Consider the following 20,937-nt stretch of genomic DNA (forward strand, 5'->3'; position numbering starts at 1 on the left):
GCACCAACTTCAGTGAGTGGAATTGGATCTGAGCATGCATTAAGCAGCTCTGATGTTCCAAATTACTGGGTATAATGAGCGTCTGCTAAACTTATGCAGGAGCGGAGAATTTCCAGTAAAAGCAAATGTTAAAAATGAAGCTCCATATGTTTTCCTGTTAACTTGACCAATTTACAATCCGTTTTAATTTGATTTCGGATTTCTGTCATCCCATCTTTACAGATATCAGAAGCACAAAAAGCTCAGTTTGCCGTCATAAAACTGGGTCAATAAACAAAAACGGTGTACATGAAAGCCTAATGTACCATAAAGAGACACATGTTGGCAGTCATATCAAAATGGCATGACTATGTTTTTTAATGGAGGGGATAAAGAGAGCGTTTTATGTCGATATTTCCATTTACGTCACCCTATATAACATATTAGGGGCCAGGGTTCAGATATCCCAAAGTGTTTTATGAAGTTCAACTGACCGAAATGTTAAATTTGACTAGCATGAGCACAACAATCTTCGCTTCATGTGTAATTCATCACATTTCCGAGGCGCTTCAATGAATACAGTGTTTCGTCTGAGAATGTGATGAACAGACATTGGTACACACAGCAAGGTTTTTTTAAATATCTTTTTATTTGCATTTTCAAAATTACGTATATTATCGTTCGTCAATAATAAACATAAATAAAACACAACAGCTACAGTAATCATTGTATGTCAACGTAAATTAATTCACCTTTTCTGTTTCAATTCAATAAAAAATTCAATAAACCACAACTCATTTCCAGGGAGTGTCACGCACATAGTATGATCACTTGACTGGCACTGGTCCTTTCCCTGAGAGTCTGATTCAATTTTAACCAGCAGCTTCCAACTCCTTACAGAAAAACCTCTATATTTGAAGACACGGAGATAGTTTGCTATAAACAATGCGTTTTTCACTGGGACAACTTCTAAAATGACAACAGAGAAAAACAGGGAAAACACTTAGTTTTATTCTTCTCCAAAGCACCCAAACAAAAACTGAAACCAAATGAAACTATCTCACCGGACAATCAGCAGAGATCTCCCTACAAAATGACTTGTCTGAAGCCGTGCCACAAGTCACATGATAGGAGACCGAACATTTCTTAAAGAGACACTCACATGACACCTTCCCCAGGAAAAAATAAACCGTGAACTTCAAATGTGGTTTCATTTTTCACCTTTTAGCTTGCTCATCACTAACACTTAACAATAAACATATATACACTTTAGAAATCAAACAGGCAGATTTTCAGGATGTGCGCAGCACGGTAGCATAGTGGTTAACACAGTTGCTTCATAGCTCCAGGTTGTCAGGTTCGTTTCTCGGCTTGGGTAACTGCCTGTGCAGAGTTCACACGTTCTCCCCGTGCCTTCATGGGTTTCCTCTGGGTTCAGCGCTTTCCTCCCACAGTCCAAAGATGTGCGGGTTTGGTGGATTGGCCGTGCTAAATTGCCTTAGTGTCCAAATAGGTTACGTGGGGATACTGGGTTACGGGAATAGTTTAGAGACGTGGACTTGAATAGGTTTCTCTTGTAATGGCCAGTGCAGACTCTATGGGCCAAATGGCCTCCTTCTGCACTATTAATTCCATGAAAAAATTATATAACTATGAATCCTGCTTCCCCACCCACGCCTCAACACCCAATTCACGATCAGCCATTTGTCTATCACCACCCAAACAGTGCATACTCACCCTCTGTGCTGCTACCTGAATACAGATTTTATTCTCACGCTGCTGAATCTCGACGAGGATCTCCCTAATAATTCCCACCACATCCGCAAACTAAAAGAATTCCAGAAATTTCGATCAACTCCCGTATGCCTGTTCATGCCTTTGTGCAAATCTCCTCTCCTTATAGCGAAATCATGAATTTCTGTTATCTTCGACAGACCCTTTCAAAAGCAATGATCCTACCTAGCTACCTCCGTATTTCATTAACCCCTGCAGCAATGCATTGCTATGAACACTGTCAGACACTCTACCCTATCGTGTAGAACACGATTGATCCTCTTTTCCCACGCCTTCTGATCGAGCATAAGGAGATTTTTTACAAGTAACCACACCACATGAACTCTGTGGAGCAGAGGGACAGGGGTAGACCATCTTGAACATCGAGCTCATTCTGTTTTCCAATGAGGTTATAGCTTATACATGATCTTGTTCGCCACGTAAACTGGATTAAACAAAGACCTGTTCGCTTCATATTGAAAATTAACAATTGGCCTGACATGCATTTCCTTCAGTAGAAGTGAGTTGCACACTTCACGCACACTTTTCATAGATAATGCGTTTCTACCTATACGCTAAATCCAATCTATCCCCTTCTCTCTCATGTTCTATTTTTATTCTCGCTTTCCTGATTCAAGTCTTTCGACGCTCTAACTCCCTTTATCCTTCCCCCCTTCCCCTTCCCTGTTGAAACTGTAAGCTGCTTTCACTCTATACTGCCGCTCCCTCTGACGATTTTACGTTATTTTGCTCTCAGTCTGGTCTCAGTGAATTACCAAGTCGGATTGTAGGTATTAATTATCGTTTATTTCAAACAGCTTGCAAGCTCCACTCACTCTGATATAAAGGCAGGATACCTTTATATGGACCTGACCACATAAGCTGTTTGGCCCACTATACCTTCGTCAGCCCTTGGGGGCCCTTTCATCCATCATTCTTTGCAACACCCTTTGCATAAATACCTGCCCCCCTCCCCCCCCCCCCCCACCTCCTCCTGACCATGCTTTGCCCAGTTCCTTTGTTCATCCCCTGAAACCTGAATGCCTATAAATGCAGTATCCTAATCTTAGGCTCTCCTATACCAAAGACTATCTCTGCATTATCCTAACTAATTATCCCATTTTACATCATACTATTTTGTTCAATTCCTCACCTGGACCATTGCGTGTCACGATTGTAAAAGTATCTTCCAAGTTATTGCAGCCGCTTGTATGTTAAAACTCTGCAGCATGCAGTGTTAAGTGCAGGCTTTTCTCCTCCCGTCCTCATGAACGTTGGAGCTGTAATTTTCAACATCTCTGTCAGAGGGAGAGAAGAACAATCAGAGACCGAGAGATCATAGGCAGCATTCCCATAACTCCGAAATGTAACTGTCTGCTGCTTGTTTAGATCAGAGAGACTGGAATACCACAGAAACATTGTTGTTTATTTCAATTTCCCTTTATTTGTAAGTCATAACCTTTAATGTAATTTCTTTCATATTCAATGACATGATCATTCTTTTCAACTATTTTACATTCATTACCTTCAGTCAGGGGGACAGATCCTGCCACGGTAACTACAACTGAGGTAATTATACAATGTTGCGTTCATTGTCCTCAGTTACAGAATAGGGGGGAGGGTGGTAGCTCCTGCCGACGGTAACTTCAAATGAGGAATTGGAACAAAGGGAGGAAACCTCTCTCCAGATCACATCTCAAAGAGAGGCATCAACCAATCACACAACAGCAAGAAGTGGTCTCATCCAATCAGGTTTATTCAGGGTCACAAGGCCAAAATCGGCTTCTCGTGCAGTCTCACTGTATTAGAGGGCAGTTTTCAGGATCAACCCCACAGGATGATGGAAATGTTTCAAATAAACAAATCAACCGTTAGCGACTGGTGGCAGAAATTGTTCCACGTGTTGACGACTTTTAAAAACAGATGAGCAGGCTTGACGTCTTTGATTACGATGTAAAATATCATTCCTCTTTGGCATCGCTCTGCCCAGTGCTGCAAATGTGCTGTTACGAAGGACGTTCACGGCGTTTGCGTGAAATGCCTGTGGATAATTAGCTGGAAATAACCAACAGCCCCGAAGAGGTCACAGGAGATACATTTTGATGTCTGATGTCACATGGACGCTACATTTCACCTGTAACTATAAGGAACAGATAAAGTAAAGTAGACGACATATGGTTAAGCGCGATTAGAAGTCATTGTATCCACCATCATTTTTCAGTATCATCTGCGATTGCAATATTGCGCTTTTTTGTGCTGATATCTGCGTTTGCGGAATGTACCTGATGTCAGGCCAATGAATGTATTTCATTCAGATTCGCTGAATAAAGGAGTCAGTCAGACCAAGAAAGGCAGTTTCTTCAAAGAGCAACCGTCATCCATTTCTGTCAATATTTCAGAGGTAACACAAATCTTTGCACGGTTATCTGGAATTCGGTTATCTGTTTTCTTTTTTAGTTCCTTCATTGAATGTGTGTTATAAATCCAGGACAATGGCATTGGAACAGAAAGGAACAGGACAGTGTTGGATCCACCTCCCTCCAGCGATGGACCGAAACATTTTGTTGTCGTGAAATACCCAACACAAAACCGAGAAGATCATTCAGACTAAGTCCAGATGTTCAATGGAGGGCGGAAGTTAATTTCCAAAGAGATCGTGGAAGAATAATGAAGAAAATAATATTTTTGTTCTTCTAAGGGATATTCATCTATTCTACTCTGAAGTTTGCTTTTTCAGCGTTCCACGCAGCATGAAAACTTTAAGTTCATCATAACATAATAGAGAAGGAGCAGAATTACGTCATTTTCCCCATCGCTCCACCTTTCGATCATGGGTGATATGTTACTCATCGCCATAATGCCGCCTTCTCCTGTTAGGGGTGAAAATATTCACACGGCCTGAATATCAGTAAAAAAGCAGTTTATTATGTCAGAATGCTGGTGGAAAAGACCTGGGGATTTCGCAGCCCCTGTCAACATAATATCCCTCAGAAGTCTGACATATTAAACTGCTTGTTTTACTTATATTCAGGCCTTCGTGTGAATATTTTCCCCCTAATATTTGGTGTAGTCTGACGAGAGGTTGCCGAGCCGAAAACCGTTAGAGGCGGTGGGCAAGGCGAGTAGTCAAACCTTTGTCCGCCAGAAATTAGAGTCAGTTGGCGAGACGGACGTACGGTGAGGTAACATCCAACGAAAATGGTATGAAGGCCAAGTGAGTAAAATACTCAGTTTAAAATGTTTTGTTTGTGTTTGTTTTGTTGTTCCGCTTTACCATTTTCTTTAGTGTTAATTGGCTGCTCGAGGACCCATGCTAAGCCTGAATTAAGGGAGCAATTGAGCTCTCACGCGCCGGCCAGAGATATTGGGAATCCGAAAAGCACAAAACGTTGAGTGAATGGCGGGGCGCGAAATTTACCGTGAAACAGTGCCAAGCCAGGACCGCAAACCTCCGGAAGTGAACGATAGGTAAAGCCTCTAATCACAGTCGCCTAGGCACACCGGCTACTCGGGTGACAGAGACGACACGGTTAACACATCATGGAAAAGAGAGGTATGAGGCCTCTTTTCTGTGGTCCCGCGAAATCCATGAGTCTGGCGTTCGGGCAAGCGCGTAAAACTCTGACACAGAACATTAGAAATGGGTGGGACGCCGACGCAGCCCCAGTGGAACAAAGAAAATAGTGGAAAACACAGAAGCGAGATAAGACAAAAAACGCTAGGATCATTGTAGTTCATCAATTAATTACAGTTACAGAATCAGCACAGGCGTCACCACAACAGACGACGGAAATCATAAACACCTTTAGCCAAGGAAAGCCAGCTCCGTACGCTTCCGCCCCACTAAACACTGGGGAAGGCGAAAAGGTGACATAAGTTAAGTGCACCTCCCGTGCAGCGATCCGCTTGTAATGCAATTTATAGACACAAATCCTTCACACCGTGAGAAAAACAGGCTATTTTAAAGGATTTAGGAACTCTCGCTCCCCGTAGCAAAAACACTAACTTTTGGAAAAACATAGAGATGTGGCACGTTCACGACCTCCATCCGCGTGACATTCACCAATTGGTGAGGGCCAAATGCCCAGCAAATAAATGGAGGTCTCTGGCGGCCAATTTCCAAAACTGAGATTGGGCGGACGCAGTCGCGGCGAACGTTGCCCAACAGGCAGCCGAGAACGCCTTGTAGACGCCGTCTGCGCCGGCCTGGGGGACCGTAGCGTCAATTGGGGAAGGATCCATGCTACACGACAAAGAAAAGGGGAGCCTAGTACTGATTATGGGGAACGACTGATAAATGCATGTTGGGAACATTCGGGACAACTGAATGCCCAACGGGATGATGCCCCTTTCATTCAGATGTTTAAGGATGGACACTCTCAGGCACAGCAGACAATATTAAGAATCAGAGTAGTGGCCGCGCCCACATATAATCCTGCGGTTCAAAGGGCAAGCCAGGTAGATGCAATGGTCAAGATATTCATGATGGGGGAATGAAACCAAAAATACAAATAAAGTGGTAATAGATAGCAGCTGCACAGACGGTACACCCCGCCGGTAGAATAATAGGAAAATGTTTTAATTGTGGGAAGGTGGGACGTAAGTCCAAACAGTACAAAGCTCAGGCACAGTCGTGTGTCAATTGTGGAAAACCGGAGACCAGCGTCCGAGCTCTTGGCAAAACTCCGAGAAAACTAACGCAATTGACCCAATCGATCAGTCAGCTTTCCTTCAATGGCTCAAGGATAAAGGGAATGGACAGGCCTCCAGATGCCAGGTGGCTGCCGCTGATACAGGGATAGATAATCCTAACTACATACCTGCCCTGTTAGGGGGCCAACTGTGCCAGATGTTAATTGACACGGGGACAGATATCTCCTTCACCCTTACCATTGACCAAATAATGCATATGCATTGGAGGAACATGGCCTCCAAGACCCGAGTCTATAAGAGTAGACCAGTCATTTTAGGCATAGCTGACCGACTTATACAGATTCAGCTTTTTGTATGCGCCAACAACGAAGGCTGTGAACTGGGGATGGATATTTTTAAATAATTGAAATTTCTGATGGACACAGCAAACCAGAAGACACGCTGATCCCGACACGGCGGGAATAAGGTTATGATTAACCAACCCTGCCGCCATCTGGCCAAAGTAGGTAGTGCCAGCATCTGGCAGCGCGATTGGGACACAGCACCCGAGTCTTTCGACGCCGTCCGCAGGTCGCTGTCTGCGGTGTGGGCCTCAACTAAACAGGAAACGGGCCGCGTCCTAATGGCACCTGTCGCCTTAAACGGACCTGAAAATACACCCCAGAAGCAAGAGACACGACACGTCGTTCAGGAGATTATCCAGAATTTAGAGAAAATGGATATAGTCAGGCGAACTGAAGGTGATTTACCCATCTTGCCAGTCAGCAAACTTGATTAAACATTCCGCCTGACTATTGATTACAGCGAATTAAACAAACTCACACCCAATCTGCATCATATAGTAGCGAGCCCAAGCACTATTCTCAAAGACTTAACTCCAGACCTTAAAATCTACAGTTTTAGATGTAGCGAACGGATTCTGGCCCACACCATTAGACCCAGAGTTTCAGAATAAATTGGCCTTCACGGTCGGGGACAGTCACTTGGACGAGATTACCGCAGGAATTCCACAACAGCCCAGCTATTTGCCACAGAGTTATGAGCTCGCTGTTGGAGAACGTAGATTTGTTCCTGGATCGCAGCACAGTTCAGTTGTACGTCGATGACCTGCCGAATGCCTCGGAGGATGCGGCCGGTCACGCCGCCGTGTTGACCGAAGTCTTCCAGGCATTAGAAAAAGGTTGATTTAAAGTTAACCACAAAAAGGCACAGATAGGACGTACGCCCGTCCATTATCTCGGACAACAGGGGACACTCTGCCACCCGACAGAAGAACAGCGATACAGGAGATGTCCTGCCCGTCCTCAGTCCGCGGGGTCTTTTTAATTACTGTCGAATTTCCATACGTAACTTCGCTGCCTTAGCGGCACCGATCCAAAAACCTGTGCAAGGGGGGGAAACCCTGGTAACCACACCATAGACTGGGGTCTGGATAAGGAAGACGCAAATGGGGAACAGGCATTAACCTTTGCCCCAGCCCTCGGACAACCAGACATGAGGAAGCCATTCCACTGTGGCTACGAAGGCGAGTTTTATTCAGCGGTGTTAACGCAGGTCCACGGGGACAGGCGCAGACCGGTGGCATATCATTCAACAAAACAGTCACCAGTAGCAGCTGGGTTTTCCCGCTGGGTCCGTTTTAATCACCAAGAATCCGTCAGTTTTAACCATCAGAGACATCGTGGAGAATCCCGCTTCTGGGATCATATCTGAAGGGACACCCATATATGCTCACAGGTAGATAAGGCAGTGGGTGAGACGCTAATAGAAGAAGACCCTCTCGGAACTCCAGATCACCCTGTAAAAGGATGGCTCAAGGACATATATTGAGGGGACGCCACGAACTGGTTGGGCGGTAATAGACAGTGAGCTGAGGACAGTACTTTCGGGAAGGTTAGACAGTTCCCTCTCAGTACAAGTGGCTGAATTGGCAGCAGTAACGAAAGCACTTAGCTTCGCAGAGGGAAAACACTGAACATATACAGCGATAGTAGATATGCCTTCGGAGCAGCACGTGATTACATGACTGCCTGGGATAGGAGAGGATGTGTTACCTCTGGGGGCGCGGGGAGGGACCGGGTGGCACATCAGCACCGCATAGAGTCCATGTTGGCAGCCGTGAATTTACCAAAGCAGGCTGCAGTAATAAAGGTTAAAACCCACCAGAAGGTAGATATGCCACAACAATGTGGCAATGAAGCAGCGGACAAGGCGGCTGAGGGTGGCTTGGTCAACGGCTTCACTGTTATGTGTGCCCAGTTTGAAGAAATCGGTATTGAGAAATTACACGCAGACACACCGAGGGAAGAAAAGGTGTACAAAGGGGGGTCAACAGGTGAAAAGGGAACTTGGAGAAAAGACGGAAGAGTAATTGCCCTTGATTGTATCCGGCAGACCCTGCTCACTGCACATCATGGTTTGCACCACGCAGGGAGGCTATGGTACTCGTAATTGGTAAAGACTGGTGGTGGCCCGGCATGGGACGGGATACAGCTAAACACTAACAGTGATGCATCCCATGCGCACAACATAATCCCGGATCCCCGTTAAAATCAGGATTGCACATCAGCCGAGACATAATGGCCCTTGGGAAAACCTGAAAATTGACTTTACTCGACCACTTCCCCAAAGCAGAGGGAAGCGACATTTTTTCGTCATCATCGATCAATTTACGCGCTGGGTTAAGGCATTCCCAAGACGCAACTGCACAGCAAATACGATTGCATGGATAATGGCAGAGGAAATTATGCCGCGCTATGGGGTGTCCTTACAGTTTGCTTCATTTCACTCGATTCATTTCAGTTCACTGGACTAGTTACCAAGAAAATATATGAATGGATGGGTATCAAACAGAATTTCCACATAACATATCGTCCACAGAGCTCTGGGATGGTGGAACGTATGGATTGAACACTCAAAACTGCCCTAGTGAAAGCCCTAGGAGCGAATCCTCACCAATCGGCCGACGTTTTCCCCAATGTCCTGTAGAAATTACGAGCATGCCCTAATCGGACGACCGGCTTGTCTCCCTATGAACTGATGACCGGCTTGTCTCCCTTTGAACTGATGATGTACAATGCAATTACCAGCGGGTATAATTACGGGTTGCGGGGGGGGGGGGGAGGGGGTGGGGGGGGGAGAGAGATGTGGACCCACTGAGGGACAGAATGCGCAAATATATATTTGAACTCACCAACCAATTGAACGACATGCTCCAACAAACACGATCTAGAGAGGAAAGTAAGGATAAGAATTTAGAAATGACAGCATTATCCGATATTGCTCCCGCTGGCTCAAAGGTAGTGGTCAAGGTTCAGCCTGAAAAAACAGGGTTTGCACCCAGGTGGACAGGAATCCATCAAGTCCTGATCAGTGGTGACACTTGAGCATGCGTAGACATAAAAGGCATGTGGCGCTGGAAACACTGGACGCAATTAAAAATGTATAATGCTTGATTTATTTATTATATTTTCGATAGGTACCGAAGAATAGAAGTCCTCTACTCAGCCGAAGCATGATGAGGCCCAGCATGTCAGCCTTCTACATTTTCATTGTGATTTTTCGGAATTTGCTTTGTGTAACCAAATACTCTTACATGAAACATGCTATCATTAAGAATACACTTTTTGGCTCTACAATGTGAATATGCACAGGTAACAAATGTTGGGTGTGTGCGCACATCACGGACCAGGTAGATAACGGAATCCCCTTATGGCCAATACCCCTTAATTATACCGAAAGAATGAATGTGTGGTTCTTTGTTAGTATCAATGTTGCGCAATATCGAGCCGCAAAGATTTTGGGGACTCACTCGGTTGACTGGGTGGTAGATGCCGCGCTTTGATGAAAATTGGGCCCTTGCTTCTCGCAAAGATGTCCCACTCCTTAAACTAACCAGTATCGCTGCTCTCCATAATTCCACAACATGCCACTGTAATTTTCAAGGCGATAGCCCGTTTCTCGGGAACGGGGAGAATGACAAGGCGCAGGCGCGCATGTGCGGTCAAATAAAAACTCTGCCAACCCTACGGAATTTAAATGGAACCTGCTGGGTCTGCGGACTTAAAGCATATCCATGGCTCCCGGGCCGCCCACTGAAGTAGTCAGCAGTTAGCGGTTAAATGTAGAGAGTGCTGCATTTTACCTTATGTCGTTCCGCACATAAGGAAGGCTAGCACTCTGATCCAGCCCCCGGCCCTTCGGTCCCATCTTGGCATTACCGAGGCGCAACGGTTCTGGATTGTAGCCTTTCCACCATTTGGTAACGCAAAATCAGCAAGGTAGCTAATAAACATAGCATCTGCACGCGGGAGACGAGCTAACGAGACCGCATTAGTTCTCGGTGAGGGGAGCCAAGCGCTTCAGGCCACATCAGCAGAATTAGTGGCAGAGCGAACTATTGCCTCACAGAATCGCTTGGCTTTAGACTTCACTCTGGCGGAGAAGGGGGAACATTGTGTGTTGGCGTTGCATTACCGACTCCACTGAAAACATCACTGATTTGGCAGCCCAACCGCAAGGAGGCCTCAAAGATTCAGGGAATTGCGGCGGTGTTTTACGACGACGACTCAGGTGCGGTGGCTGGTTCGAATGGCTGTTTGAGGGCTCTTGGCGATCATACAGGTTGTCCGGGGTGATCTTAATTGCTGAACGTTTGCTAACATGTACGCTTAAACTCCTGCTGCAAAGTCATGGCAGCACAGATCGCGTCTGTAGCTAGTGCGGATGTCGAGGCACTCCTTGAAATTACGGCAGATGAAAAGGTAGGTCGTTACATTTTGTGAGGGGTGATCTTTGAATCACATGCGCGGTGTACATACGGAACATCTGGGAGGTTATATACCCCAAAAACCGTATATCATTACGACATACCCTCCAGCCCTCATATCGTTTCATTTTGGCCAGTTGGCGCTCTGGAAACATATTCCATGACCAATAGGAGGGATGTGTTGGTGAGAATTCTGTCTCTCACGTTATATTCAATTCTGTCTCCCACATTATATTCAATCATGTCTCTCACATTATATCCAATTCTGTCTCTCACAGTATATTCAATTCTGGTCTCATGTTATATGACTGTAGAACATAGAACATAGAACAGTACAGCACAGAACAGGCCCTTCGGCCCTCAATGTTGTGCCGAGCCATGATCACCCTACTCAAACCCACGTATCCACCCTATACCCGTAACCCAACAAACCCCCCCCCCCTTAACCTTACTTTTTATTAGGACACTACGGGCAATTTAGCATGGCCAATCCACCTAACCCGCACATCTTTGGACTGTGGGACATGTTAGTGGGAAATCCTGCTGTTTGTACTGAAACTAATTGTTTCAAAGTGTAGCTTACTTCGGAGTCCGATATGCTTTCTGTACCCGAGACTGAAGACAGTCCTTGATGCAAAACAAATGACTCATCAGGTACATGAGTGCTGACCCAGAGACAATGAACTATTCATAAATTTTTCCCAAGATCTAAATGCCTTAAGGTAACTCTATTCTGCCTGGCTAGCTTCGAGCTGGCAATTGAACAACAACAGGAAGAGGCAATAGATTACAACTGAATAACCGTTTATGGCATGGACTGAGACAATGGAGGCCTAATTAGGCATAATTAGTTGCACGTAATGATTGTGACGTGAATAAAGGTGATTGGGTGTACGTAAATGAGGTTCCGAACTGATTTCGTTTCTCTATCTATATATTAACCCATGTGAGGTTCAGCTCAAGTGGGATAAGATGCTGTCAAAGACTGCGGAGTTCTCAGATCTTGTCACCCATATTTCTGGCATAATAAATTGGTTTTTTTTTACTGATACTCATGCTTTCGTGTTAATATTATATCTCTAACAACGGAATCTCAAACATCCCACTAAATGCACAGCTTTCACAGAAGCTCCCACATAATTTGTCCCAAGCTTGCGCATCTTTGAACACTAACATTTTGCTAACATTTCCTCTGGAGCCATCTCATCATCCATGAGGTACATTGTCCAGAACAGAACACGATACTCTAAAACGTGGCCTAAATCAGACGTCTTAATAGTTAGATCGAATCGAAGCTCTGAATAGTGCTGAAGGAGCTCTGTCCGCCCATAGAGTCCACACATATCCTCTGGAAGCACCCGTCCTGGCTCCTGTGCCTTTTCCTAAACCGTAACCCCACCGACCCTGATAGAATCTGGACAATAACGGTATTTTTAGCATGGCCAAGCGACCTAACCGCAGCAACATTGGATGCCACGCAACGATTTTTGCTTTGCGAATGGAACTAATAAGCTACTCCCTTGACACGAAGGGGGAATTTAAGCATGGCCAATCCAGCTCATCTTCAAATTTTTCGACTGTGGTAGGAAACGGGAGCACCCAGAGAAAACCCACACGCAGAGAGAGAAAGTGCAAACTGCAGACAGTCATCCAAGGTTGAAATCGTGCCAGATCCGGGCAGAACGGTAGTGCAGTGGTTATCACTGGTGCCTCGGCGCTAAGTTTGATCCTGGTCCCGGGTCACTGTTCCTGTGCGATTTGCACATTCTCCGTGTGAATGTTTCTGTATCATCCTGACAATCAGAAAATGTATGGTAGATGAATCGGCAACGATGAACTGCCACATCATTGGGGAAAAAATAGTACAATAAAATTATCTTAATAACATGAATTATTCCGACACCGGGCGCTGTCAGGCCAGTGCTAACCATTGTTCAAACAACTCCCTTATTCATATCTAGACCTACAATTCGAAAATCTAACCTCAGTGTTGAATTCAATAGGGTTCTCGCAGTTGCCGGATACATATTTCGTGCTGTTGAAGTGACAGATCCCTTTTGGAAAATGATGGATCATTTAGCTACCCTGCAGGAAGCTGTATATGGCATCGGCTTCAAAAATACACTAAGCAAGGTTATTATACAAATTATTGGTAATATCGGCTTTCACCGTTACCTTGGAACCAAGGATCACTGTTTAGTTCCACTCATACTCGGGAAACAGATATCATTCGACGACAGATATTGTAAAAAAGAAAGGATGACTTAGTGAGAGAGTCTGCCCTGAGAATGACCCTGCAGCGTCACCAAGCGGGAGAGGTAAAATCTGCAGTTATAGAGAAAGTAATTTGCCCATAATTTACTGACTCCAGCTTTGCATTTAGGGCATAAGTTATTGAAGCGCTGGGGTATCCCTCTGGGAAGTTCCCATATAAGGGCTGATACTGCAATTTTCCAGAAACGCTACTTTTCTCAGAATAATTGCGGTGGGCTTTCAACAATCGGACTGAAGGAATTCAAATGCCGAATATCCAATGGTTTAGGACCGCTTTATGCTTATAGTTACACAGAGAGTGTCAGAAGGGAAAACACATCACTTCTAACACCACAGTAACGATATAAAAACCCAGATATAGCCCCTCCCGTGTAAATTATATCCCTCCCACACACACTACAGTGCAACAGACCCGCGCCTGAATCCAAATCCTGACCCGACTTGCCATGCGCCCAATAAACTGTCCAACCGGTCTGACACCCTCTCCCGGATGGATCTGGCCCGAAAACCACACCGCCAACCGCAACCTGCACTACAACTGCCCCAATCATACTGCCGCGCCCCACCCAATCCGCGCCAAAACGAGCTGGCTGGCACAAGCCCAGTCCAGCTGGAGCCCCAATTCCTGCGGTGTGACCCAACCTGACCCTCTCGCCCGGTCTCCACTGAATCGATGTCCGCACTGTGCTCGAAATATACCCGTCCTGTTTCCGCTCTCTGCCGATCTGAGCCGACCACACCGCGCGTCCCTGACGTCTTCAAAGTACTTTTCCGGCGCCCACACTCTGGGGTCTCACAACTCCAAACGCCGGTCCCACTCACCCTCTCGAATCTACACGGCCCGTCGGCTCCATAGGCCCGAATCAACCCGAGCAGCGACTCCAATCCGAGCCGAGCCTCCATTTAGAACTGAACTAACTCAACCTTCCTAACAGCAGTTCCACTGACACGTCCATCGGGTCACATTCCCTCATTCATGATCCTCCACCCGGCAATGTGGGGGTAGAGACCTAACCCCGTCTCCACAACCCATCGATAAACCGATCCTGGCGAAACTTGCCAGAAAACCGATTCTAATAGGATCCCATCCTCCGCTTCGGTCGCCCTCTCGGGACCGCTCCACTCCCAACCCCAATCCAGTCATGCACGGTTCTACCTCTCCCCAATCCACCCAGCTTTCTCCAATACAGCCTTGCAGTCTGACCCTCCCCTACCCGCCCCCCCCCCCCCACTAAGGCCCAAACGAACACCCACTCATCTGCACCTGACCGACACCTCGCTGGTACAAGCACCACATCCTCCCCTACCGACCCCAGCCCATACACCCCTAAACCATTGCACCTACCACGTCCCTCCATCCTACTGCCGCTACCCCCTTCCCCGCTCCCATCTCCCTCACAGTCGCCCTCCAATTCAACTATTTACCTTATCCATTTGTATCGACCTTTTAAACAGCATCCAAGATGCTACTCGCAGATGCATTCTTGGGGTACTTCACTGTAAATGTCCCAGCTCAACCGTCGTTGCTGAGGGATGTTAGACCATAAAACCTTGAGACCCAGGAGCGTAAGTACATCGAACATACAGTGCAGAAGGAGGCGATTCTGCACCGACCGACTTAAACCCTCACTTCCACTCTATCCCCCAACTCAATAACGCCTCCAAATCTTTTTTGTCACGAAAGGCAATGTATCATTGTCAATCCACCTAATCTGCACGTCTTTGGACTGTGGGAGGAAACCGGAGCACTCGGAGGAAACCCACTCAGATACAGGGATAACGTGCAGACTCCGCACAGACAGTGACCCAGTGGGGAACCGAATCTGGGACCCTGGCGCTGTGAAGCCACAGTGCTATCCACTTGTGCCGCCTTGCTGCTCTAATTAGACCATCGAGTCTGCTCCACGAGTCACGCAGATCAATAGTTATCTGGTATGATTATCCTCAACTCCACTTAACAATAATAATAATCTCCATTGTCACCAGTAGGCTTTCATTGTCACCGCAATGAAGTTACTGTGAAAATCCCCCAGTCGCCACAGTTCAGATCCACTGAGGGAGAATTCACAATTTCAAAATTACCGAACAACCCATCTTTCGGGACTTCTGCGAGGATAATGGAGCACACGGAGGAAACCCACGCAGATAGGGGAGAATGTGCTGACTATGTGCAGACCCAAGCTTGAATCGAAGCCGGGACCCTGGTGCTTGAAACAACAATGCTAACCACTGTGCTACCCCGTGCCGCCCACTTCTCAGCCATAGCCTTTATTCACTTCCTGATTAAAAATCAGTCTATCGCACCCTTGAACATATTTATCGACCCAACCTCCACACGACTCTGCGGTAAAGAATTCCATAGATTCACTTCCCTGTCAGATAATTAATACCTCCTAATCGGTGTCTTAAATGGCCGACTCCCTCACTCAAAGATTATGTCCCCTGGTCCTAGAATCATCCAAAAGAGGAACCATTCTGACACCATGAATCCAACAACCATCAAATAATCCTATATGTGTCAGTAAGGCCGCCTCTCATCCGCCGAAACTCCAATGAGTACAGGCTCCACCTTGTCAATCTCTCCTCATCAGAAAACACCTCCAAACCCGGGATCAACCTTGGAAAAGTTCTCTCCCGTCCCTCCAATGCCATATATCTTTCATTAAATCGGAAATCTTTGTGGAATCAAAGCTACGAAGCCCCAGACTTTTATTCACCGATACCATGAAGAACCGAAAGTGTAAATAGTTTCAAATGTGATGCAGGCACAATATTTGGAAATCCAAAAGGCGAATGGAGATATTCCCGCTTGTCCACTTACCTGATTGTAGAGAACGGATGTGACCAGACTCTTTCATTTGTAACTCTGTTTGCTAAGCAATAGGTGATGCCAGCAAATATCGCTATCTCGCCACATTGTATCAAACTCTTTTGAAAGGACTGAACAATATTCCTTATTCTCAGTGTTTAGCTGAGGAAACAATTGTTTCCAAACATGACTTTAATATGTCACAGCTGTCTGCCATAGTCCAGCCGCACACAATGGAAAGTACTAGTTTAATACGTTAGTCATGACCCTTCCACTGCGCGTCAATCCCATTTTAGTGCCTGTTCCTTTTACCACACATTCACTATTTCCAGGTCTATGGAAGAATGTGGGTTTCCCATGTTTGTCCGCTGCTAGTCTTTTCTCATAATCCCTCTTTACATCTCTGATGTCTTTTTCCAGCTGTCCTCCAACCCCCTTAGAGCAAAGTTGTAATTTCCACTTGATATCGCTCATCAGTTCACTTTTCTCTTCCTTATCTTAATTTATTTGCAATTGCTACCTTCACCCCGACCTTTACAATACAATGATCACTGTCTCCCAAATGCCCCCTACCCCCCCCCCCCCCCCCCCTACCCGCTGACAACAGATCTATTTGGCTCTCGTCATTTCGAAGCTAACTGTCCAGAAATGCAGCCTTTCTTCCTGGGGTGGGCAAATACTGGGATTGGAAAATATCCTGAACACAATCTTGGAACTTTTGTCCTTCCCTGTCCTTTGCACTACGACTGCCTCCGCCAGCATTTGGGTCAAAACGGTCCTCCATTAAACCTGTTCTACAATGTTTTCAAACCTCGGCCGTTTCCTTGCAGATTTGCTCCTTCGCATCATTATCACTAGGTGGCGGTAGAGACACTGTACAGTGCAGTGTAATTGCTGCTCTCTTTTCTTGTTCTCCAGTCATAGAGTCCCAGAGGTTAACAGCACAGGAAATGTATTTCAATCCATTGCGTCTCTGCCAGTCAAAACACATACCAACACTTCCAACCCCATTTTGCAGCATTTTCCGGATCCCCTTGGATATGTTTTCATTACAAGTGCACATCTATGTCCGTCTCAAATATCACAAGGGTCTCTGCCACCAGCACTCTTTCAGGGAGAAAATTCTAAACTCGAACCATCATCTGGTTAAAAACCGTTTTTCCTCACATTCCACCCTCAACCATCCGCCCGACCCGAGGAAATTGCCCCCTGGTCATTGGTTCTCCGCCAAGGGGGACTGTTTGTTCCTGTGTATTCGAGCTATGCCTCTCTAATTTTATGTATCGCAATCATCTCCCCTCATTTTCCCCTGGTCCCAGGAAAATAACCCCAGCCTATCCAATCTCTTCACAGCGAAAATTCACCCGCCAAGCAACATCCTAGTAGATTACCTCAGCACCGACCACATCCTCCTGTCATGTCAATTCCAGAATATCACACAATGTTCCAGCTGTGTCCCAACGAACGTTTAATACGGTTCCCACATAACCTCTCTGCTCTTAAACTCTATGCCTCGGCTTATAAAGGGACGTATAAAAGATGCCATTTAAACTATGTATCTATCAGCCCTGCTGCTACGTAACGGGACCGGTGGGCGTGCACAACAAAGACCCTCTGTTCCTCGCTGCTCTTTCATGGTCCTCCCTCGCTTATATTGCATTGCGTTGCCTGTTAGTCCTGCTCGTGCATCGTCTCACAGTATGCAGATTTGATTTAATTTGCAACAGATCAACCCATCTGCACAGTCCGTCTCTATCCTATTTTAATCTAAGCCTATCCTTTCCACTTTTTACCACCCAACCATCTTCAGAATAAAGCGAGAACTTCCAAATCAATCCTCGTGCATTCATACAGAACCCATTGTTATAAACCACAAACTGCAAGGGCCAGAATATTGATCCTACAGTCTCCACACTACACATGCTTCCTGTTAGAAAAACTGCCTTTGAACGTTAACCTCAGCTTCTGTCTCTCAGCCAATTATGGGTCAAACATGCCAAATTCACTTGTATCCCATGAGCACAAACCTTCATGATAAGTGAAATCTTACTAACAGCCAAGTAGAATAATTCAAATACATTGCCCTCATCTACATATCTTGTCTCCTCCTGTAAAAATGAAATCAATTTGGCCAGTCATGGCCTTCTCTTAAAACAATCATGCTGACTCTTCTTGATTAATCTCTGCCTTGTCAAAGGCAGAAATTCGGTCTCTCAGAATTGCTTCCCCACCACTGAGGTTAGACTGACTGGCCTCTAGTTTTCTGGTATTTCCCTTCCTCCCCTCTTGAATAATTGCACCACATTGTCTCTCGGACAGTCTTCTGACACCATTCCTGCGGAAAGAGAAAATTGAAGATTATTGCCAGCGCCCTTATTATTTACTCACTTGCCTCACTCAACAGCTTTTGATACATTTTATTTGGATCTGGCGATTGGCATTCTTTTAAGCATGACAGGCAACTCAGAAACTATTTTCTGTCTCGTTGAATCTATTTTATTTTATCACTGTCCTCTCCGATTTCTATAACGACACGGCCCTCATACCAGTGAACAGCGAAACAAGGTATTCATTGAACACCCTACCTCCGTCCTCCAGCTCCATGCTCTGATTACCGTTGTGGTTCTTATTGGGCCCTCCTGTCTCCTTTGACCCTTAAAATACTCGTGAAACAAGCTAGAAGGTTTTCTTCAGTCCCCTGCCAGTATCCTTTCATGGCCCTTTTTAACTCTCATAGTTTTATTTTTAAGTTAACATTCGCACATTCTATAGGACTGTAGTGTTCGTACAGTTTTGAGTGCTCAATATTTGCCATGTGCCTCACCTGTTCTCCTTATCCAATTCTGTAAATGCCTCAATATCCAGGGTTGTCCAACTTGACTTGTTGTACAAACCCTTTTTATTGATTGGAACACGTTGGCCTCGTACACTCCCTATCTCCTTCTTTAATACGTCCCACTGCCTGCCACAGATTTAGCTAAAACTGTCCACTCCGAGTCTAATTAAAATCTTTATTGACATTGGCCTTCACCCAGTTGGAACTTCTATTTTAGGGCCATCCTTTTCCGCATATTACAATCCCACACCAGACCCCAACAGTGGCGAGGATAGTGCAGATAAACCTCAATATTGGATTTCAATTTTGTAAGACTGTGAGCAAAGGATATCTCACTCCGGTAATAAATGCATCAATAAATAGAGATATGGTATATGAAAACAAACTTTATTACAACACAGCATCAAAATGTCTTTAACATGACAGAATAATATAACCTGCAATTTTCCCTTAAGCAATGCGAACCAATACATGAATAAAATATCTTTAACTGCAATAATTATTCCCAATTAAACCAAGAAGAAAACTAATTGATTGATGACACTTGAGCCAAGCTGCGATTACATGTTGATCCTCCACTGTTCGAAAGCAAAGTCATTTCATGATTGAGCTGTACATCTTATTTTAACCATTAGCACTGCAGCACAAGATTTAACACAATTCAAACTTTTTTTCTATGGCTTCAGCAACGCAAGCGCATGAACATAATAGTCTGGTTCTAAACAGTCTAAGTTTGCAATATCAGTTATTTTCAACTTTCTCCAAGAATCGCCCTTTTCACAATGTAAGCCTACTTGTGACAAGAAAAGTTGATTATTATGTATTCCTTAATTAAATGTTCCCTCGTTCTTCTCAACTCTCGAGAATATAGGCCTAAACTGTCCAACCTTCAGCTTGATTATGCTGAGCTGCTTCAACAGCTTATCAAAGCCGACTGAGTATGTTTAAACTAATTTAATTCGAACTTCCAGAATATAAAATGATCTCGGAAAGCTGTTATTGGACGGTTTTCAGATTCCAGGAATCAAACTCTTCAGCCAATTAAACATGTTTTATAGTTTCTTCCATTCTATAACTTCAACGTATCATCTAAAAGTTATTATCATAAAACTATCAGCTCCACTCAAACAATTAACTCTGCACTGCATTTCCGTAACTAGATGTCAATATAAGGATGATCAGCTTTTATTCAGCACGGATATAATATTTTCGCAGCCAATCATTCCCCCAACGTGACTGAAACATGTTTAATTTACAAAGCGACCAGAACTGTTTAGATTTGATTCCGCGTGTTCTAATTAATTAACTTGGACCTCATCCTCCAGAATGATGACCATTTTGAAACATTTATTTTATTTTAAACACTAGCAAGATGGCGTTGCAGAAAACTCCCGAAATCATTAATAATAACAGTAATATCTTGTCACAAGTAGGCTTGATTGAAGTTACTTTAAAAGCTCCGAGGGGCTCCGACATTCCGGCACCTGATCGGAGAGGCCGGGGCGGCAATTGAACTTGCGCTGCTGGCCTTGTACTGCGTTACAAGGCAGCTGTATAGTGCACTGTTCAAAACCAGACATTGTACATCGTCTGTAACACATTTACCCATAATCTCCCTATTCTCACACCCCAGACCATTTGAGCGTGGTTCACCGGACCCCGCCCACACTTCTCGGTGCGAAGTTCACTCCCTTGAAATAACTTCTTCATTGGGGCATATGTCATATTTTCCCTATGCACGACGTTAGATTGAACTAGACACATCATAGAATAGAAGAAAATCACTGTAGTTCATAAGGAGGCCCTTCGCAACATCGAGTGTGCATGGATAATTTGAAAGTATAC

Source organism: Scyliorhinus canicula, unplaced genomic scaffold (genome assembly GCF_902713615.1).
Source record: "Scyliorhinus canicula unplaced genomic scaffold, sScyCan1.1, whole genome shotgun sequence".
Classification (NCBI taxonomy): domain Eukaryota; kingdom Metazoa; phylum Chordata; class Chondrichthyes; order Carcharhiniformes; family Scyliorhinidae; genus Scyliorhinus; species Scyliorhinus canicula.